We start from the raw sequence: 15550 nt of genomic DNA on the forward strand, positions 1-15550 counted from the left end.
AACTTCTGTCTTACAGCATTTTCTTGACACCCTAAGATTCTTTTCTTGATATTGTCACACTAATTATAGCGCTATTTTTAAAATATCAAATGACATTTTTCATGCTCATATACATGATATAGACCCTTTACCATTTATTATTTGATATGGGAATCAATTTATTTGTAACAAGCTTCATAGGTCATTTTGGAAAATCTGTGAAAGCCTGGATAAATTAGTTTGCCTGTAAATGCTGACTTGAGAGCTGCTAAAATGGTTTGAAATATTAGGTTATGTTCCTATCTGTGCTCATATATAAAATCTTACAGGAAGGCAATCAAACAAACTGATACTTAGTTCAGAACAATACAGTGAATTTATTGGGATATGAGTTGTTCAAAAATATTCAAGAGAAATAAAAATAAAATATTATTCTTTGTTTTCCATGGTTGCTTTTTAACTGGAAGTACAAATACATGATGCGTCCCCTCCTAGAATCCAATCAGATTATGGTCAACAACTACTAGCCAAACTGAACAAAACTGCCTTCTGATCTTTCTTTCCCCTTAAATTTCAATTTCAAATTTTAGTGTACTTAAACAGAGAATTAGATTTTTGACAGAGTTCTATTCTTCTATAAACAAGTGTGAATTTCCTCTTGAGAATAAGAAAATGATAGGTTTATTGTGAAGAAATCTCTTACCTCAAAGAAATTGGTACATGGGAAAGGGTTTCTTCTTTAAATATTTATCATCAGAATATCAGAATATATAATTCTGTACAAGAACTGTTATAGATGTTATCATGGAAGAACTGTTATAGATGTTATCATGGAAGACACACTTTATTCAAGTACAGCTTTCACCAGTCTTGAATTACTAAGCTGAATATGGGCTAGTTAAGGGGATGGTAATGGCTTTTGACATGCAGGTCAGAGCAGATGATCCTTAATCATTTCTTATGGTCTTGAACTCTATGAATGAATCACATTGCACAAAGGTCTGATATAGTCAGACTAATGCTGAGTCATTTTAAGCAGGAGTAATGAGCTGTGTGCCATTTTACAATCTATGCATACCCTAGTTCTTTGCCCAAGGGTGGCAAACCTGTAATATTTATTATAGGCATATAAAGCCTAATGAGAAACAGTAAGTGTATAAATGAAAACTACACGTGGATTACCTTTTTATCAAGTTGTGCTGATCTTTTTTCACTGTCATTCAGACATTCCAAATTCCAAATTCCCAGTTTAGTTCTGATTTTCCTTTCACTCTCAGCATTGTTTCCTGCTATTTCTCTGCTTTTACTGTAATGGCTTTTACTGTGATTAATGAAAGAAGCTAGGAAAAATATAAAGAAAATGAGACAAATGAGCAAGTATATATATATTTATTATATATACATTTCTTCTACAAAGTTTCAGTTATTCAGTAAAACTGTAGACTTAAAGAAACATTTGAATAAAATATCTAATTATTGAGTCCTTCTAAATCCTGTCATCAAAAATGACTGAGGTTAGATTTTCAAAGATATCTAGATTACTAACAGTGCACAACAGGAGATATAAAAAGTTAGCAGCTGAGACCCCAGAAGTGACAAGTAGTGTAAGTGTGACAGAAAGATGAGAAAAGTATTATAACATAAAAAGAATAGTGAAGAGACATCTATTTCAGAGATATGATTTGTTATAGTAGCTGTAATACAACTGACAATAAAGGTCATATAGCCCATCAGAAGCTTTCAATTGCTAAAGGAAAAAAAAAAAAAAAGGGGGGGGGGAAAGAGGAGCGGGTGGGGGGGGAAGGGAAGGGAAACATATTCAAAGATATAAAAATATAGTAAGATTGTGGCCCTTGAAAACATAATGCTGAGTATGTTTCAAATCATGAAAAAATGCAAGGGGAGCCTAAGTCTATGCTACTGTTAGATGAAGTAAATTCTGTCTGTCTGCCTACAGTGAACTCTCTCCAGAGAGTTATAAAGTTTTGTTAGCAATTGTCTGAGTAATGGAATGACAAAAAGAAATATAGTTGTCATTTTGGACACCAACAGTAGCAAACTAAGCTTCTTTGTCATGAACTACTTTTCTTGCAGTCAAATTCTGCTGTCAGATACAAATAAGACCTTTTGTGTGATGGTAGTATTTTGACCAAAAGGAAAGTGAAAGAAAAGTTTAACAGAAACCTTAACACAATAAATATCATAAAAGACCACAACAGAAGAATGTGATCTTTCTGCTACTTTTAGAAGTGCACTTCCTCCAGAAGGACATGTTACTTTGGTCCAATAGATGAATGGAGTATATTTAAACTATTTACTTGAAATATTATGTTAGAATAAATGTCAGTAATGAAATTTGGTGGGGATACTGCATATAAGGTTAGATAAGCTGGTATCTCCATTTCCAAAATCTGTACATCTTTTTAATATACTTTTTTAGTATTTTGTGCATTTGTGATGATTATATAAACAGAACTGCCCATTTTATGGACAAGATGAGAACTTCTGTTACCTAGTAAAATCAGTAAAAATACAATGAAACTGTTGTAACAGTGATTTTCCATTACTTGGAATGCTCATCTTGTCATTCCTATTTCATATAGTAAGAAAAAGCAGACCAAGGTAGTAGATGCAAAAGATCAGAATTGTGGAAATGCACTGGGTTTATGTCACAAGGTTTTGGTAGCAGGGGATGTTGGGAGGAATGGGTTAAAAGCAGAAGGCCGGAGGAGGAGGATTCTAAATATGCTCAAGTGAACTTGCAGCTGAGAATACGTAAAGCCTGGAGAGCAGTAACATAGGAAAACACATATATCATACTTATTGCTGTTTATCCTGTGTGTGTTTGACAAGTAGAACATCTGTGTATAGATAAAGTAGCTATTTGGTAGATTTGAAGGTTCTGGTGCAGCCTCACCTCAAGTACTGTGTTCAGTTTTGGGTGTCACAATATAAGAAGGACGTAAAAATATTAGATATTCTCCAAAGGAGGTCAACAAAGGTGGTGAATGGTCTAGAGGGGATGATGTATGAGGAGCAGCTGAAGTACCTTGGATTGTTCAATGCAGAGAAGAGCAGACTGAGGGGAGGCCTCATGGCAGCCTGCAGCTTCCTCACACAGGAGCATAAGGGCAGGTGCTGAGCTCTGCCCTCTGGGGACAGCGACAGGACCCAAGGGAACAGCATGAAACTGCAATGTGGGAGGGCCAGGTTGGATATTAGCAAAAGCTTCTTCACTAAGGAGGTGGTCAGACAAAGGAGGAAGCTCCTCAGAGGAGCGGTTACAACATCAAGCCTGCTGGAGCTCAAGTGTTGGTACAATGCTCCCAGGCATACTGTTTGACTTCTGCGTGGTCCTGTGTGGAGCCAGGAGTTGAATTCGATTATCCTTGTGGGTATCTTTCAGCTTGGGATAATCTATGATTTTATGATTCTAGAAGTTCCCCTTCAGCCTGTGGACAGGACCACAGTGGAGCAAGCTTTGTCCCTACAACCCATGGTGTACCCTGGCGGAGAAAATCTCCTCACTGCAGCCCATGGAGGAGCGCATGGTGGAACAGGTGGCCTGAAGGAGACTGCAGCCCATGGAGATGCCACACAAGAACAGACCACTGGACAGTACCAAAACCCATGGAGACAAGCCTCCACAGGAGCAGGTGGTGTGACAGTAACTGCAGCCTATGGGAGACCCCATTTGAAGCAGTCCATTCCTGAAGGATGGACCCATATGGTATGGACTCATACTGGAGCAGGTCTTATAGAACTGCAGTCTGTGGAAAGAACTATGAGAAGCCACATAGGATCAGTTTGGGAAAGACTGCATTGTGTGTGAGGGACCCCATGCTGGAGTAAAAGAAGAGTGACCATGAAGAAGCAGTAGAGGTGAAACGTTAAGGACTGACAGCAACCCCTTTCCCCATTCCCTTGCACTGCCTGGAGGGAGGAGGTAGAGAAAGGTGAATTGGGGGAAAGGTGGTTATAATTTGCTTTTTTTCCTCACTGTTCTAGTCTGCTATGAATAGGCAATTAATTGTATTAATATCCCTGTGCTGAGTTCGTTTTGCCCATAACAGTAACTGGTAAGTGATCTCACTGTCATTATCTCAACCCACAAGTGTCCTTTCATTCCATTTTCTCCCTCTGTCCTTTTGAGGAGGGGAAGTGAGAGCAGCTGTGTGGTGCTAGGCTACCTGTAGCGGTCAAAGGATATCAAGAAAGACTGAAATGAAAGACATCTAGGAGAAAAAACAATTTATTTAAAAATAATAAAAAATAATGACTATACAAATATTTATTTAATTTAACATATATATTTATACCTTCTAATAACACACACAAAAAAAGGTAGTTAAAATATTTTTATTTTTGTAGTCTTACTACAGATAGGAGTAACTAAAAAAAACTTTCATCATACATACTACATTTATTATATATAATGTAATGCATAGTGTTACAGAATAATTCAGACCAAAAACAGAGTGGAGAGGAAATTGTATTCATAGCCTGAGGATACATGTAATTTTTATATATATTTGTTCACTCTGATGGAGAAAAAAAAGGTTGTAAATATTTCCTTTTACAAACTAGTAGAAGTGTTTCTCTGCTTTGCTGGAGAAGCAAATGAGAGATGGATCAGAGAGAATCTCTCAGTAGTTGAGAAGTTACTTAATGTAGGAGATGGATCTAGATTGTATTTCCCTGAAAAATGTGAACAGATTAAGCCAGAGAAAGGAAAACTCCAGTAGCATTCTGCACAATAAATGAGGCAGATGGCACCAAGATACTAGATCTAGTCACACAGATACTCCTTTGTTTTTGCTTTGCCATGAGTGCCAAAAGAACATCTCATAAGCAGGCTGATATAATTTTGCAGAAGTCAATCCTGTTAATGGTCAAAGACAAAATAATGGGATATGTGTACATTTATTTTGCCTCTCTGTGGTAACATTATGATATTACTTCATTTGCATTCTAAATTAGAATATACTGTCAGTCATACAAAGTAAAAAGAGGTTTGTTTGTGTTTTTTTTTTTTCCTTCCTTTTCATTTAGAAATTCCATCAGCAGACAAAAAAGTGAGTCAAGCAGTTGTGTACAAATGTAAATTGTATTGAGTTGAATTCCAACAAAAGAATCAAAACATTGCAACTAAGTGCCTCTGAATATAGTTCAGTGTTTCCTTTTAAATACCTGTCTTATGGTAGTACACAACTGTGCTAAACCTCTTCAAGAAACATATATAGGTAAGCTTTATCCACTTATTATTTAGTTACAAAATAATTCATTTTGTTTCAAAACTTTTGACATGGCTTGAAAAATTGATCTCAATAAATGTCAAGGTACGTAGAGATAGAAGTTATTTGTCTGTAATTAATTTTTATGTGCAATGGTGAGAAATGAATTTCTTCAGTAACACAAATCATTCTGAGAGACAGATAGATGTTGTAGATATTCTAGGCCTGTATGAATATATATATATATATATTTAGCGAAGAAAAAAAAAAAAAAAAAAAAAAAAAAAAAAAAAAAAGCAGTGGCAATTATTACTTTTCATAGTTGTAGAATATATGCTTTGCTTTTGTCTTCTTTTACACATAGTCTTTTCCCAAGGACCTGTCCTTTTTATGTTGATTTGCAGTACTCAAATCTTTACAGTGTACAACTGAATTACTTCACAATGTGTGAAACTGAAAACTTAGAGAATATTATTTTTCCCCTGGTGTTTTTCTTTCCATACACTTCCACATATGACACTTCAACAGTTTTGGATCAGAAAAAAGTCTTTCCCTCTAGACCCTTCACCATCTTTTTTTTCCTCCTTCAGACACTCTCTAATAGTTGTATGTCCTTCTTATATTGTGGCACCCAAAACTACACACAGTACTCAAGGCAAGGCTGTACCAGCACAGAGTAGAGCAGGACAATCACTTCCCTCAACCAGCTAACAATACTGTGTCTCATACACCCTCACCTGGTGACTCACTGCCTTATAAGAGCAATGACATACATGTATATTCCCTTCCCTCATTCTGCCTGTGCCATCTACTTCAGTTTGGGTCATCTGCTCCAAGCTCAGCAACTCAGTAACACTGCTGCAGTGTCACAGACAGACTCATAGAATCATTTAGGTTGGAAAAGACCTTTAAGATCTTCACATCCAACTATCCACCTCACACTACCTAGTCCACCACTAAATCACATCACATGCCTTTAAATACCCCCAGAAATAGCTAATCCTCCAGGCAGCATAACCACACTTTCTATGAATAAATTCTTCCTAATAATCTAAATCTCCCCTGATACAACTTGAGGCCATTTCCTTTCTTGCTATTGCTTGTCACCTGAGACCAACACCTTGATTGCTGCAACCTCCTTTCAAGTAGCTGTAGTCATGAGTTCTCTCCTCAGCCTCCTCTTCTCCAGACGAAACAAACCCAGTTCCCTCAGCTGGTCCTCATAAATCTTGTTTTCTAGTCCCTTCAGCAGTTTTTTGCTCTTCTCTGCACGTTTGAGCAATCAATATTCTTGTAGTGAGGGGCCAAGAACTGAACAAAATAGTGGGATCTCACCAGAGCCAAGTACAGTAGAACAGTTCTAGTTCTAGTTCTAGTTCTAGTTCTAGTTCTGCTGGGTACACTGTGCAATTCAGGATGCCATTGGTCTTTTTGGCCCTTTAGGCACACTGCAACTTTTCCGCATGCCCATACAGCTACATGAGGTTGATACGATCCAAATACAGCACCTGTCATTTAGCCCTATTGAATGCCACACAATTTGATATGGCTCATTGATATAGTCTATCCAAATCCCTCTGCCTGCCCTCAAGAAGATTGACACTTCCAGCTTGGTGTTATCTGAACATTTACCAAAAGTGCACTCAATCTGCTCATCAGTAACACTGATAAAGATACTTTTTAAAAAAATGGCCCCAATACTGAGCCCTGGAGAACACCGCTTGTGACCAGGCACCAGCCAGATTTAACACCGTCCATGGCAACTCTTTGGGCCCAGCCATCTACTTAGCAGCCAGTACATACATCCAAGCCAAGAGCATCCAGTTTCTCCAGGAGAAAGTTGTGGAAAAGAGTATTAACCAGTTTTTACTTGGAGGTTAACAGGAATCATGAATCATATGAATCATAGAATGGCCTAGGTTGGAAAAGATCATCTAGTTCCCCCTCAACACACAGTTTAGGCTTTCAACAGCTGTTACCATCCTGGTATTGGGCCTCTCTGTGTGTGTACTGAACGTAGGTGGCAAGGTGTTGGTAGCAGGGAGGCTGCAGGGGTGGTCTCTGAGAAGAAACATCAGGAGCTACCCTGTTCTTGTCAGAGAAGATTCCAGCTAGTTCCACATTGGACCCACCACAGGACAGAGCAGAACCCATCAACCAAGCTGGTGGTGCCTCTGGGAAAACTGTTTAGGAAAGAGCAAGATGCTGCACTGTCAGCAAACACATTTTTAACTAACTATATGCTAATTATAGAAAACTAAACCAGGTGCTCTTGCCTACCTAAATTTAATACCATCTCATCTTAACAAGATACTTGATATAAGTCAAATTATTTATGCCCTAGAATTCAATTTGTTTGTCTTCATCAACTCGGATTTAGTTAAAACTAGATTAGCTGAGTTTAACTGTTAATATAGAGGTAGAAGTAGACATTTTTAACCAAGTTCTGTGAAATAGAAGAAAATGATGAAATCAACTACTAGAAGCAGTTTTTCAAGGATTACTTATTTCAGGTTTTTTGTTTGTTTGTTTGTTTGTTTTATTATTATTATTAATAGATGCAGAAGCTCTCCCTCCTTAAGGAATAATCTTGAGACAAACTAATACTATCTGTGGACAATAACTTCAGATTAAATCCTAGTTTGTTTTTATTTAGAATAGTTATCAAAATTCTTCTCTCTATAAGAACACTAAGTTTAAAAGGAAAAATAGCTACCACTTTCCAGTAGTGCATTTCTAATACACTTAAATCATTTCAGGAAAATATTAAATGTAGTCCCTTAGTACTCCATCTCATGCTGGATGTGAAAATTTCAAATAAGTCATCACATAGCAGATTCAATACCAGACTGTGAACTACATTTTTTTTTCAAGTTGTTTTACACTTTTCCTCCTTGTCTTCTTGGCTACCTTATTACTGTTTTTCCCATGCTTGGGTGAGATGTAATGAACTGGCTGTTCTGGGAGAAGACAGTACCTTTGTATCACAGTGGGTTGAAAATGTACATTTTGCAGATGTTCCCTGGATCCAAATATTAATCTCGATGTATTTTCATTGTTTCCATAGCTATCTGAAGGGGCTTGGGGGAATCTTTGTGTCATGAAAGTGCCATTTCCTAATGCATATGTAGGAGACTGTTCATTCTTTTCCAGCTTTATGACTACACTATTTTTACCTTTATGTGAATAGATTTTTGGAGTATCTTTAAACGGAATGTTTTTTCCCCCTCCCATTCTTGTATCACGTTCTGATGCATTTTATCTTCAGGAATTAATAGCAGTGGAAATTCTGCTACCCCTTACTACACAAAAATCTTCCAGTTTTGAAAGCATTGCCTATGAAAGGATATATTTAAAGTGCTTTGGTCAGTGTTTCTTATTTTCTTATGGTTACTGAAGTTGCTTAAGCAATGCTAGAAAACACGGAATGTCTCAAAGAACATGAATTGTTGCATGTTCAAAATATCACAGTGACTGGGAAACTCCTGAAGACTGAAAAAAAAAAAAAAAAAAAAAAATCACCCCTATCTTCAAGAAGGGCAAGGAGGATCTGGGGAACTACAGGTCTCAACTCAATCCCAGGAAGATGCAACAACTACTCCTGGAAGCCACTTCCGGGCAGGAGAAGGACAACAATGTGACTGGGAGTAGTCAGCATGTATTTATGAAGGGAAAATGGTGCTTGACCAACCTGATAGCCTTCTAAAATTAGATAAGTGGCTTCGTGGGTGAGGATGGATTAGAACAGTGGTTGTCTTGATTTTAGTAAGGCTTTCAACACTGTCGTCCATAACAACCTCATAGACAAACTACTGAAATGTGAGGTAAGTATGTGGGCAATGAGGTACATTGAAAACTAGCTGAACCATTAGGCCCAGAAAATGGTAAGCAATGACATTAAGTCCAGCTGGAGGCCAGTCATTCATTAGTGAAGTAATACCAGAGGGGTCAATACTGTTTAACATGTTTGTTAATGACTCTGGGACAGAGTCTACCCTCAACAAGTCTGCAGACAACACAAAACTGGGAAAAGTGGCTGATAAACTAAAGAGTTGTGCTGCCATTCAGAGTGATGTCAACAGAGTGACTGCAGAGTCAGTGCAGGCTGACCAGATGAAAACCAACTTTACTGAAAAGGTCCTGGGGTTCAGGTGAACACCACACTGAACGTGAGCCACGAATGTGTCATTATAGAAAAGTCTCTGGGTCTGCATTAGGAAGAGCATTGCCAGCAGGGCAAAGGAGGTCCTCTACTCAACACAGCTGAAACACATTTAAAGTGGTGTGTCCAGTTTCAGGCTGCCCAGTGCAAAGGGCATGTGGACATGAGTGGACATGATCAAGCAAATCCTGAAATGGACCATGAAGAAGAGGGGGCTGGAGTATCTTTTGACATATGAGGAGAGGCTGAGAGCTGGACTTGTGCCATCTGGGGGTTGGGGGCGGGGGAGAGGGGAATTCTCATGGTGTACCTGGCAAAGTGAAGTAAAGAACCAAAAAATATGCAGCTAGGCTCATCTTGGTGGCATTCAGTAACAGTACAGGAGGAAATACAGGAGTTACTATGTAAACGTGAAAAAAAAAAAAAAAAAAAAAAAAAAAAAAAAAAAAAACTTTTTACTATGTGAGTAGCCAGACACTGGAAGAGGTTGCCCTCTGGCTGAGATTATCCATGCTTGGATTTAAAACCCAACTAGACGCAGCCCTGAGCAATCTGCTCTAGCTGACCTGCCTTAAAAAGTGTGTTGAGTAAAATGATATCCACATGTCACTTACAGCCTCAACTATTCTGTGATTCTGTGATTTCTAACATTTTTTCTCTTAATTTCTTCATTCACTTGCAATACGTCCATTTTCCATTCTTTCCACTTGCTTTCCTCCACATTCTTTCAAACTTTTTCTGATTTCCTAGGGTTTGTCTCCTACATTGTGTAAATCTTTCAGAAGTTTCAGATTTGTCCACTATCTCTGTGCAACGTCTTTCTATTGTATATGTCTCCCAACCAAGCATGAACTAAGCTTCCTGGCAGAACACAGCTTCATAATGTGGCCTACATCATTGGGCCTGTGCCCAATGATGTAGTGTGCCATCAAGCTGTGAATCGCCTATGAAGCCTACAGCAGCCTCAGTGCCCCGGTTAATTGTTTGTTCAATTTCCAAAACAGAGCTGACACCTGTGAAAACTTGGCTTGCATTTCTTTGTCAACACATATGCATCATCCATAAATGCCTTGTTGATGTTTAATAGAAGAGATTCATCCATGGCATATTTGTTACATACTTGACTATTAGGTGCTTTAACAATACAGACTGCAGCACAGGAAAGTATCCTTCCTTATGAATTACAGTATGTCTGTTTTATGACAAAAAGCTGTAAAATTGGTATCAGTGATTGATCAGTGTTATTTTATCTGCCTAAGATTTAAACTACACAGCTTGAACAACAAGAAAGAGAATTATCTGACTGGTCTAGGCTGTAAAATCATCTTCCATAGTGTTATCTCCTAGTGCATTCTAATATTTTAATAAATTTGTTTACCTCAGAATTTTTCATTATTTACCTCATTTACCACTGTGACAATTATTACTTCATTATTCTAAGCTCCATAGGCATATTTCCATTTCTTTTATATATGTAAGGTCAAAGAAAACAGTTTAAAGCTGAAAATTTTGAGAGGTACAAAAGGTGAGATGAAATCTTTTTCACAGTAAACCAAGTGACAGCTCAAAAAAAGCTTTTTTGTTGTTGTTGTTGTTTGTTTTGTATAACTGTCTGTCAAAAGAAATATTGTGAACTTATGATTGCTAACTGAATAAAGAAGAGGAGAAAAATCTGAGTATGATTGAAAACCATGAATTTTTGAGTTATTTTTCTTTCACTAATGTGGCTTGTTAATGGTTTTCTATTGGCATGCACAGTGTTTTACAAATATCAGCTGATCACCATGAGATCTTATAGGTTGTCTGTTAGGTAAGAAGCCCAGCAATGAGAATTTTCAACAGTAGGCCTAAGGTAGATTTCAACAAAAACAATTGTGTAGAGGACATGGGATAAAATAAAGCATATTATCTTTCAAAAGTAGCTTGAAATTTTGTTTCAGCTGAGAATGCCTGCAGTTCTCCGGAACACCTCCACGCTGTGGTTGTGCTGTTATGCAAGAACTTTCCTAGAAGACAATCCTCTTTTTCTTGAGCATGATTCTTAATGTGAATTAAACTAGTCATTAGGCCCTGTGTTTATGTTCAGCTAATGGTAATTGCCTTTCTGGATAGAGGGATATGTGCTGTTTGAGTTCTTCATTTCTGTGTTTATTTTTTTGTTTGTTTGTTTGCTTTTTTTTTTTTTTTCGTTTTTCTCATTTTAAATATGGTAAAAATGGAGATCTGATAGAAAAAATAATTTATCAGAGATCACAAACTGGCTTAATTTCACAGCCATGATTTGATGTGAACTCAACATTCAATTTATATGTAATGATCTTTAGATTCATCATTTTTTCTTTTATCTTATTTTTTTTTGACTTAAAACTTTCATATTGTTTGTATTAAAGTCAAAGGACTGAATTTCAGTTGCTCCTGTCTTTAGCTATTTAATATTTCCACTGAAGCAAATGCTCTCAGCATTTCAATCCTTCAAGGCTTGGCAGGCATATTTTTAAGGGTTCTGACACTTTTTTTTTTCTCCTTTTCATTCCCCCCCCCCCCCCCCGCCTTTTTTTTTTTGGTGTTTCAAATTCTTCTACTTCCAGAGACTCTTAGAAGAGTGAACTGAAACATAAGCCAATGCAATGATGCAGTCTGAGACCAAAAATAGCCCAAAACAAAATTCATCTAAAATCATCTAAGTCAATTTATTGATGTGGAATTAGATATTTTTCCATAATTCAGTATAAGGGAACTTTGTGGTATGACTTTGATGATTTTCTTCAACCTAATGCTCAACATGAATTAACTGAAGTAGTTCTACAGAGAACAATATGATCCTGTTCTGTTTTTCATTCCCCTTCACCTTCCCTTTTTCTCTGTAGCTGCAGCAAGCAACCTGTTTTTCCTATGTGTCTGACAGCAAAAATGTATTTTGGAAATTCAGACTGATAGAAGGGAAATTTCAGATGAAACATAGCTAGTAATAACTGTAGGCTATTTGGTTATCCAATGAAGGGAAAAATTTCTAAATACTGTAGGTCTAAAAATCCCACTTTATAGAAGAAACACCAAATTTGTAAAGAGATTATTTTAAAATTAGAAGCAAATTAGATGATTAAGGTGTTCTCCTACATTGTGCCACTAGAGATGGAAAATATCTCAAAGGTTCGATGTAACTCAAAAGTCATGGATAATGCTATAAAGTATGAATAGAATAGCCTCATTTTTTTCATTTTTTGCTATATCCTTATTTTTCTTGCCACTGAAGATTTTTCTTTTTTTGTTCTATTCTTTCTCCCAAATGAAACGTAAATAAATAAATAAATAGATAGATAGATAGTTTCACTAGGGGAGGTGGGGGAGAGAAACAAAAACGATAGCCAAAAAAAAAACAAAAAACAAAAACAAAAACAAACAAACAAAAAAAAAATAATATGAGAGGCAATTAAACTTTTTTTTTTTTTTTTTTTTTTTTTTTTTTTTTTTAGTAGTTGCTATCATGCAGCTTTCATATACTTTAAATAAAGATATGGGTGTTCATCACCAGACTTCCTTGTCCGCCAAACAGTTGTTAACTGCCTTCTCACAATAGAAATGCTGCGTTTGAGCCCAGAGGCCCACCCACCATCACTCCCTGGCTCAGCTCTGGCCAGCAGCGGGTCCCTTTGGAGCCGTCTGGAGCTGGCTCCGATCCGACAATGGGGCAGCTGCTGGACTCTGCTCACAGAGGCCCCCTACTACCAATGCCTTGCCACATTAGCCCACTATATTTCCACCATTTGCCTTTTTGAAATAAATAAATAAATAAATAAATAAATAAATATTATTAAAATATATTCTTTAAGATTCATCATAAAATCTTGAGAAACTTCACTTACATCAGTGAAAAGAATTCCCCATAGCAAAATCAGCATGGCTGCTTCCTTAAGAACACTTTGTTTCCCAGTAGTAGTTTTTTTTGTTTGTTTGTGTGTTTTCCAGAGACATTCTTTTCAAGGGTAGAATTTAAAAGTCATTTGTTCCTTCCCCATACCACCAATTTTATAACAAATATATGCAAAAGAGTTACCAGGGAGCCATTTCACACATAAAAGTTTGAAAGTCACTGTGTTAGTTGTAGTCTTTCTTTACAGAATATTGTAGAATGGAATGACTTGTATTTTTCTGCCAGTGTATTTGATAGAAGCAGCTGAAAGTCGATTGCTTTGAGAAATGAATGAACAGTGAAATGTATATAGAAAATGTGTTGCTGCTAAGTGGCTGTAGACAAGAATAAGAACTTCTATAGCTAATAATCCTTAAGGAATGCATAAAACAAAGTGCCAAAAAATTGCAATATGAGTAGGCTGACATGAAAATATGAAAATATGAAAAGATTCTGCAGAGCTTTAATGTGAACTAGAAGGAATTTGGTATTTGAATAGGGCAATTATTTGGCAAATTAAGCATAAAATTGTTCTATTTCTGCAGTTTGACATGATACTTAAGCATAGATGTCAGATAGAAACTTATTTTACCTAATGGTAATATTTCCTCCATGTATTTTTTAGCACTTAATTTAACTTACTATTGATCCACTATGTTTCTTTCCGGTAGCTTCCAGTCATTCCTTTTCATCTTGTATTTTGTCTAATGGCCATGCCACAGTAATACTGTATAATATAATCATAACATGTAGTAGTGCGTGATGCATGAAATGTTTCACCAATAGCAACTTGAATGTAGAGTGCCAGAATCAAAACAATTATAAAATGAGTGTGTATAGATAGATAGATAAATAGATAAATAGATAAACAGATAAACAAACAAAAAACAGTAATGGCAAGCAATAGTAAATTATCATGAATTATCCCTTCTCTTTTAAAACAGAAAAAAAAATGTTTAAAGATATTAAAAACATGTAAAAATATGATTCTTTCAAATTAAAGGTTCCCCTAAAATTTTAAAACAAGAGTGGAAGAAAGTTTTTACAGTGCAGAGATGGAAGGCAGTCTTATGACTGCAATTAGCACACCAAACTTTTGATCTAAGCCGAATACTTGTAAGGCAAAGGAGTTTCAGACTGTGTCATTTTAAACAGCTCTTCTGAACATGTTGCAATTTGTATAACTTCTGACATTATGTCCTTCACTCTCTTTTTATTCCATTTTATTCCATTGCTTTTGAGGTTGACCTAACACAGGTTTATCTGTTCTCCTGCAGAGTCCTGTCTGTATTGGTTTGCAGTCTTTTCAATTTGCCTCACAAAGAACAAGCTTACTTTGTCACTCTATACCTACAATTTTACTTTAGTCCAATCTAAAAAACAAACAAACAAAAAACCAAAAACTTCTTGGCTCTTTTTTTCTTCCTATGGTTGCAGTCATATATGTTTATCGTTTCATTTAACTTCAAAGATTTTGAGATGCAACGTTGTATTCCCATTTTATGTTTATGGATACATGGATTTTATGTTTATGGATGAATCCACATGTGTTCACACTAACGCAGGTCTTGGTCTGTGTTTTTTACAAAAGGCACTGTACCTACTTTTGGCTTCTGAGTCATGCTACCATTACCTAAAACTGACTTGGTCATTCTTGATTCACTGTCTGCTCCCCTCAGGAGACTACTTTTATTCAGCATTAAATAAATAAAAACAAGATATTTTGTGATAGACTGTATGATAGTCATGAATTTAGACCTTTTCTAGTGGTGAATTTACTTTCCTTTTTACATTGAATATACTTATATTAACAATATAACCTAACATACATATATATATAACAAGATATTATTTTTTTTTAGCATGTGTGACACATAAAACAGTAAATATGTGGAGAATCTCAGGACAAAAATCCTCCAAATATTCATGACTGTGAAATTTAGTTTTGAAAATCTAGAATGAAATCTGGGATGATACAGTGTACTCTAAGAGAAACTTTAGGGTCTTGTCTGTAGTGTGGAAAACTTAAGAGAAATACCAGTTCTCTGATTACAAGATCTCTCTCTGCAACACAGAATATTATGTTCCAAAGAGAGGAGAAAAATCAAATTTCTGTCCTCATATAAAATATTAATGCTGCTTCCATGGGATATGAAAAATTATAATTTCTTGGAAGCTTATTTTCACCTTTCTTCATCTTGGACTAGAGAAATCTAAAACATACATAGCTCAGAAGCAAGCAATGATGAGGGGGGTCATTTAATG

The 15550-nt window shown here is 36.3% G+C and overlaps 1 long non-coding RNA gene across 1 annotated transcript in view; it reads right to left on the bottom strand.

Moving 5' to 3' along the window:
* Positions 1-1201: 1201 nt before the first annotated feature.
* The window catches only part of LOC311433364, a 70197-nt gene continuing 55848 nt past the window's right edge, over positions 1202-15550 (bottom strand). Inside the window, exon 4 of the long non-coding RNA XR_014690711.1 lies at positions 1202-1319. This is a non-coding gene — a long non-coding RNA (uncharacterized lncRNA). The remainder of the gene's footprint in view (positions 1320-15550) is intronic.

Source organism: Aythya ferina (genome assembly GCF_964211825.1).
Source record: "Aythya ferina genome assembly, chromosome: 3".
Lineage (NCBI taxonomy): Eukaryota > Metazoa > Chordata > Aves > Anseriformes > Anatidae > Aythya > Aythya ferina.